Source organism: Hypanus sabinus, chromosome 29 (genome assembly GCF_030144855.1).
Source record: "Hypanus sabinus isolate sHypSab1 chromosome 29, sHypSab1.hap1, whole genome shotgun sequence".
Taxonomy (NCBI): Eukaryota; Metazoa; Chordata; class Chondrichthyes; order Myliobatiformes; family Dasyatidae; genus Hypanus; species Hypanus sabinus.
In genome coordinates, this window is record NC_082734.1 from 27101 (window position 1) to 34921 (window position 7821).

The window sequence follows — 7821 nt, forward strand, 5'->3', positions numbered from 1 at the left end:
CCACCTGGTGGTGTCCTGCCACAATGACAGTTCGTCCGTAGACAATACTCCCACCTGGTGGTGCCCTGTCATAACGACAGATCAGATGTGTACAACACTCCCACCTGCTGGTGTCCTGCCGCCATGACAGATCAGATGTGAACAATGCTCCCACCTGGTGGTGTCCTGTCACAATGAAGGATTAGGTGAAGACAGAAATCCCACCTGGTGGTGACCTGTCGGTATGACAGTTTTGCAACAAAATCCTAACCCTTACCCTCATGCGAGCCTATCCGCCATAGCAGTTCATACATCACTGCTCAAAACTCGACAGCCTTACCTGTGACTGCCACATATACACATCCAGCAGCTCAACACTCAAACCAAATCCTAAATTGCAAAAGGGGCACACACCCCCACAAACCCTAGGCAACTTCCAAAAGGGGCACACACCCCCACAAACCCTAGGCACTCCCCGATTAACCCTTGCTAAACCCCCACAAACCGGATATCCTATGTCGAGAGGGGCAAGATTCAACAAGGGCAAGTGTGGGACCTGGTTAATGAAGGCGTGGGCCAGATCAAAGTGGCAGGGTGACGTGAAACGGAATCTCAAGCGAGGAGATCAAAAATCACAAGAGGGCTTTTTAGCCCACTGCCCGCATAATCTCAACCTAACCCACCCGGTTCGCTGAACCAAGTGGTGTCGGACCACGATAATGAAAGGCATGGCCCAGATTAACCTGACTTCCCGGTACAAGCCTAGCCAGCATAGCAGCTCATACTTCAAACTCTGCAGCCTAACCTGCTAGGCACTTCCCGACTAACCATGGCTTCGGCCCCACAAACCCTAAGCACACCCCTATTATCCCTTGCTAAACCCCCACAAACCGGATATCCTATGTCGAGAGGGGCATGATTCAACAAAGGCAAGTGTGGGACCTGGTTAATGAAGGCGTGGGCCAGATCAAAGTGGCTGGGTCACGTGAAACGGAATCTCAAGTGAGGAGATCTAAAATCACAAGAGGGCTTTTTAGCCCACAGCCCGCATAATTTCAACCTAACCTATCAGTGACACGCTCTTCATTCTCCCGGCCCACGAACGGCCAATAAGAAAGCCCAGATACACACAAGGCGAGAGAGAACTAGTAAATTTAACCCCGGATGGGGATGACAGACAGGTCAGTGCTACACTCAGGTACAGCTCTGCTGAATGCTCAGTAAACACTCTCAATTTAACCCTTGCAATCCCAGGCATACAGGTGCCAGGTAATGATATTTAATAATATCATTACCCTCAGAATTACATGCCTCTCATTATTGGTCCCTGGGAAGAATACAAGCAGTGTCTGAGTCGGACACTGTTGGGCCGCTTCTGTAGGCTTCTGTAGTCTAGTGATTAAAGGCCCGAATCAGCCGACGATCCGAACGTTCACTACTGACTATGTGCCCCAGTGCACACCCGGTTCGCTGAACCATGTGGTGTCGGACTACGATAATGAAAGGCATGGGCCATATTAACCTGACTTCCCTGTACAAGCCTAGCCAGTATAGCTGCACATACTTCAAACTCTGCAGCCTAACGTCTGCTAGCCAAACATGTACATCCACCAGCCCTACACTCAAACCTAATCCTAAAGTCCAAAAGGGGCACACACCCCCACAAACCCTAGGCAAAATCCAAAAGGGGCATACACCCCCACAAACCCTAGGCAACTTCCAAAAGGGGCACACACGGCCACAAACCCTTGGCATTTACCGACTAGCCCTGGCTTCGGTCCCACAAACCCTAAGCACACCTCGATTAACCCTTGCTAAACCCCCACAAACTGGATATCCTATGTCGAGAGGGGCAAGATTCAACAAAGGCAAGTGTGGGACCTGGTTAATGAAGGCATGGGCCAGATCAAAGTGGCTGGGTCACGTGAAACTGAATCTCAAGTGATGAGATCAAAAAGCACAAGAGGGTTGATTCGCCCACTGCCCGCATAATCCCAACCTAACCTTACAGTGACACACTCTTCATTCTCCCGGCCCACGAAAGGCCAAGAAGAAAGCCCAGATATTTGAACCCAACTTGGTGAATACACGGATGCTCTTCTCACCAGGGGTCTAAACCCACCCCACACCACCAGCTATACCCTTAGAAATAGCATTACCCTCAGAATTACATACCTTTCATTATGTGGTCCATGGGAAATACACAAGCCAAGTCTGATCAGCTTTGGTTGGGCCACTTTCGTGAGGGTGTCTAGTGATTCAAGGCCCGAAACACCTGATGATCTGAGGGTGCATTACTGACGACGTGTCCCAGTGCACACCCGGTTCATTGAACCAAGTGGGGTCGGACCACAATAACGAGTTATGGACCAGATTAACCTGACTTCCCTATATAAGCCTAGCCGCCATAGCAGCTCATACTCAAAACTCTGCAGCCTCATCTCTCCCAACCAAACATGTACATCCACCAGCCCTACACTTAAACCTATTCCTAAGGTCCAAAAGGGGCACAATCCCCCACAAACCCTAGGCACTTCCCGATTAACCCTGGCTTCAGCCCCACAAACCCTAAGCACACCCCGATTAACCCTTGCTAAAACCCCACAAACCGGATATCCTATGTCAAGAGGGGCAAGATTCAACAAAGGCAAGTGTTGGACCCGGTTAATGAAGGCGAGGACCAGTTCAAAGTGGCAGGGTCGCGTGAAACTGAATCTCAAGTGACGAGATCAGAAAGCGCAAGAGGGCTGATTCGCCCACTGCCCGCATATTCTGAACCTAACCTTACAGTGACACGCTCTCCATTCTCCCGGTCCACGAAGTGCCAATAAGAAAGCCCAGATACACACGAGGCGAGAGAGAACCAGTAAAGTAAACCCAAAATGGGACGACAGACAAGTCAGTACTAAAATCAGGTGCAGTTCTGCTGAACACTGTCAATTTAACCAATGTCATCCCAGGCATACAGATGTCAGGTAATGATATTTTAAAAATATCATTACCCTCAGAATTACATGCCTCTCATTATTGGTCACTGGGAAAAACACAAGCAGTGTCTGAGCTGGACACTGTTGGGCCACTTTGGGGAGGGTAAATACTGTTCGGGAATGATGTATAGTCTTTGAAGGCCCGAAACACCTGACGATCCGAGGATGCATTACTGAAGATGTGTCCCAGTGCACACCCGGTTCGTTGAACCAAGTGGTGTCGGAACAAGATAATGAAAGGCATGGGCCAGATTAACCTGGCTCCCCCATACTAGCCCATCCGCTATAGCAGTTCATACATCACCACTCAAAACTCTGCAGCCTAACATCTCCCAGCCAAACATATACATCCACCAGTCCCAAACTCAAACCTAATCCGAAAGTCCAGATGGGGGACACACCCGCACAAACTCTGGGCACTCTCCGTTTAACCCTGGCTTCAGACCCAGAAACCCAAAGCACACCCTGATTGACCCTTGCTAAACCCCCACAGACCCGATGTCCTATGTCAGGAGGGGTAAATTTCAACAGGGGCATGTGTTGGACTTGGTTGATGAAGGCGTGGGCCAGTTCAAAGTGGCAGGGTCGCGTGAAACTGAATCTCAAGTGACGAGATCAAAAAGCACAAGAGGGTTGAAGAGGGTTGATTCGCCCACTGCCCGCATAATCTCAACCTAACCTTACAGTGACACGCTCTTCATTCTCCCGGCCCACGAAAGGCCAAGAAGAAAGCCCAGATATTTGAACCCAACTTGGTGAATACACGGATGCTCTTCTCGCCAGGGGTCTAAACCCACCCCACACCACCAGCTATACCCTTAGAAATAGCATTACCTTCAGAATTACATACCTTTCATTATGTGGTCCATGGCAAATACACAAGCCAAGTCTGATCAGCTTTGGTTGGACCACTTCGGGGAGGGTGTCTAGTGATTAAAGGCCCGAAACACCTGATGATCTGAGGGTTAATTACTAACGATGTGCCCCAGTGCACACCCGGTTCGTTGAACCAAGTGGTGTCGGACCACGATAATGAAAAGCATGGGCCAGATTAACCTGGCTTCACCATATTAGCCCATCCGCCATAGCAGTTCATACATCACCACTCAAAACTCTGCAGTCTAACATCTCCCAGCCAAACGTATACATCCACCAGTCCAAAACTCAAACCTAATCCTAAAGTCCAGATGGGGGACACACCCCAACAAACTCTAGGCACTCTCCGATTAACCCTGGCTTCAGACCCACAAACCCAAAGCACACCCTGATTGACCCTTGCTAAACCCCCACAGACCCGATGTCCTATGTCAGGAGGGGTAAATTTCAACAGGGGTTGATGAAGTCATGAGCCAGTTCAAAGTGGCAGGGTTGCGTGAAGCTGAATCTCAAGTGATGAGATCAAAAAGCACAAGAGGGCTGATTCGCCCACTGCCCGCATAATCTCAACTTAACCCGCATTAGGGTTAGATCTCCGCTCTGTAATTATGCTGAGGACCTTGCCCTCAACAGTGTAGTGTTTCTTCCCTTTTTTTAAGTTTGTCTGAAATTTTCCGGTATTGAAAGACTGTGAAAATTTAGAGGAACCTGAGTTACAGTAGTTTTATTGAACTGCGTTTCACACAGTTGTAGCACACCAAACACTCCAGCAGGGAACATCAATGAAGGATGACTATAAGAGGCTGGTAATTTGTCATGATATCCATGTACGCTAGCAGCTAAGCTAGGAGAGGTTGGCCATCGCCTGCAGGGCTTCCCTCATTGAAACACAAAACGTGAATACAAGACTTGTTTTCTGGTGTGGAAGGTAACTCTCAGAGTGACCACGCAGAATGGGAGCTGAAGCAGAGACTGTTCTTTGAGTTTACTGGACACCATAAGACTGTAAGATATAGGAGAACCATTAGTCCATTTGGCCCTTCAAGTCTGCTCTGCCATTTGTTCATAGCTGATCCATTTCCCTCTCAGTTCAAATCTCCTGCTTCCATGCCCATAATCTATCACCTCCACCTTAAATATACCCGATGACTTGGCCTCCACACCCTATTGTGCCAATAAAATGCACCTGTTCACTATTCTCTGGGCAAAAGAAATTCCTCCTCCTCTCCGTTCTAAATGGACACATTGTATGTGAAGTTATTTTATTTCTTACATCCAATGGACTAAACCCACTTATGTTTCATCTTCAGTGCATTGTACAAGCTATAAAGAAGGGAAATGTGGGAGGATATTACCCAAACACTAACATTGTATATTTCAAACAAGAGAAAATCTGCAGATGCCGGAAATCTAAGCACCACACACAAAATGCTAGAGGAACTCAGTGGCCCAAACAGCATCTGTGGAAAAGAGTATAACTGACATTTCAGTCTGACACCCTTTCACAGGACTGGAGAAAAATAGATTAGTAGATTTAAAAAGTGGGTGGAGAGGAGAGAGATAAACAGAAGATTTTAGATGATACCAGAAAGGGAGTGATGAAGGAAAGAGCTGGGAAATTGATGGATGGAAGAGTTACAGGACTGGAGAAGTGGGAGTCTAATAGGAGAGAACGGAAGGCCATGGAAAAATGAAAAGGGGAGGAGCATCAGAGGGAGGTGATGAGCACGCAAGGACAGAGAGAAAAGGGGGTGGGGGAAACATTAACTGTACTTTTTTTTCCATAGATGCTGCCTGACTTGCATAGTTCCTCCAGCATTTTGTGAGGACTGTATACCTAATTGTTGTGTATACATGAATGTACAGTTAAATCAGTCTCGGTCAGATATACAATCGGATCAATGTGTATTGATACATTTGATGGCCTGGTAAAAAAAAAGCCTGTTGGTCCTGGCCTTAATGCAATGGCACTGTATGCCAAATGGTTATTCTGAGGCTGTGCCCACTTTCCTAGACTCCCCTACCACTGAACACATCCACTGAGACAGGGGCTATGGTGACATCACTGGCAATGTTTATCTCTGTTTATTTTACTGTTTCAGGATTGATTTCTTTAAACTCTTATTCATGGGGCGGTAGATTGCAATGGTGCATTTGAACACTAATTACGTTGTTGAGTTACAGACAATTGTTGCAGGGACTCCAGCCTTTCGGTCCATTAAGAATGTGCTGACCCATTCTCATCGATGCTACATAGACTGTAGTTTGCTGTCCCCCCTACATACATATCACTCAACCGTCGAGCGCGCACTTTAAAAGGCAGGACTTCTTTTCAGAGCGGGCAGCGGAGTCCGTGGAAGCAAAGTCCTGGGCTTTGGCAAGCTTGTGTGATTGCTCGCTGTGGGGAAGAAGGTAAGGTCGCTAGGTGCTTTTTAGACTTATTCTATTAATCCAGTTCAGGTATGGGGGAGACAGTCAGAGCAGTGGTGTGCTCCGTATGCAGTATGTGGGAGGTCAGGGTCAACACAGTTGTCCCTGATGACCACACCTGCAAAAGGTGCATCCAGCTGCAGCTCCTATCAGACCGAGTTAGGGAGTTGGAGCAGGAGCTGGATGAACTACGGATCATTCGGGAGGTGGAGGCAGAGATAGATAGGAGTTATCAGGAGGTAGTCACACCAAAAAACCAAGAAGTAGGCAGATGGGTGACGGTCCAGAGAGGCAGGGGGAGCAGGCAGAGAGAGCAGAGCACCCCTGCGGCCATTCCCATTAACAATAAGTATACCGTACTGGATACTGTTGATGGGGATGACCTACCAGGAATGAGTTGTAGTGGTCCTGCCTCTGGCACAGAGGTTGAACCCTCAAATAGAAAGGGGAGGAGGGAAGAGAAGAGAGCGATAGTTTTAGGGGACTCTATAGTTAGGGGGCAGATAGGAGATTTTATAGGGCAGATCGGGAGTCTCGGATGGTATGTTGCCTCCCTGGTGCCAGGGTCCGGGACATCTCAGATCGGGTGCAGGCTATTTTTGAGAGTGAGGGCATGAACCCAGATGTAGTGGTCCATGTAGGGACCAATGATGTAGGTAAGGTGAGTGAGGGGGTCCTGCTTAGAGAGTTCAGGGAGTTAGGAGTGAAGCTGAAAGGCAGGACCTCCAGGGTGACAATCTCGGGATTGCTACCTGTGCCACGTGCGAGTGAGGCGAAGAATAGAATGATTATGCACATTAATACGAGGCTGAGAGCATGGTGCAGGAAGGAAGGGTTCAGGTTTTTGGATAATTGGTCTTTGTTCCAGGGACATTGGGATCTGTTTCGAAGGGATGGTCTACATCTGAACCGGAGGGGTACTAACATTCTTGCAGGAGTATTTGCCAGTGCTGCTCGGGGGGGGGGGGGGTTTAAACTAGATGTGCAGGGGGCAGGGATCCAGATCCAGAGGGTTGGTCAGAAGGTGCATGGGGTTAAATGTGTACAAGGTTTGTGTGATCTTGAGAAGGTCATCAAAATTCAGGGTGCAATTTGCCCGATGGAAGTTCAAGGAGCTGGGTTAGGTACAGTAGTCAGTGTTTTAAGCAAAGAGAGGACGAATGGGCTAAGAATTCTATACTTGAATGCGCGTAGTGTCAGAAATAAGACAGATGAGCTTGAAGCTCAGATGAAAATGGGGAACTACGATATTGTTGGGATAACGGACACATGGCTGCAAGGGGATCAGGCCTGGGAATTGAGTGTACCAGGGTATATGTGCTATCGTAGAGACAGAAATATGGGAAGAGGGGGTGGGGTGGCCCTGTTGGTGAGGAATGAGATTCAGTCCTTAGCAAGAGGTGACTTGGGAACAGGGGAAGTAGAGTCTGTGTGGATTGAGCTGAGGAACAGTAAGGGTAAAAAGACCCTAATGGGTGTTGTGTACAGGCCCCCAAACAGTAGCGTGGATATTGGGTACAAGTTGATTAGGGAGTTAACATTGGCATGT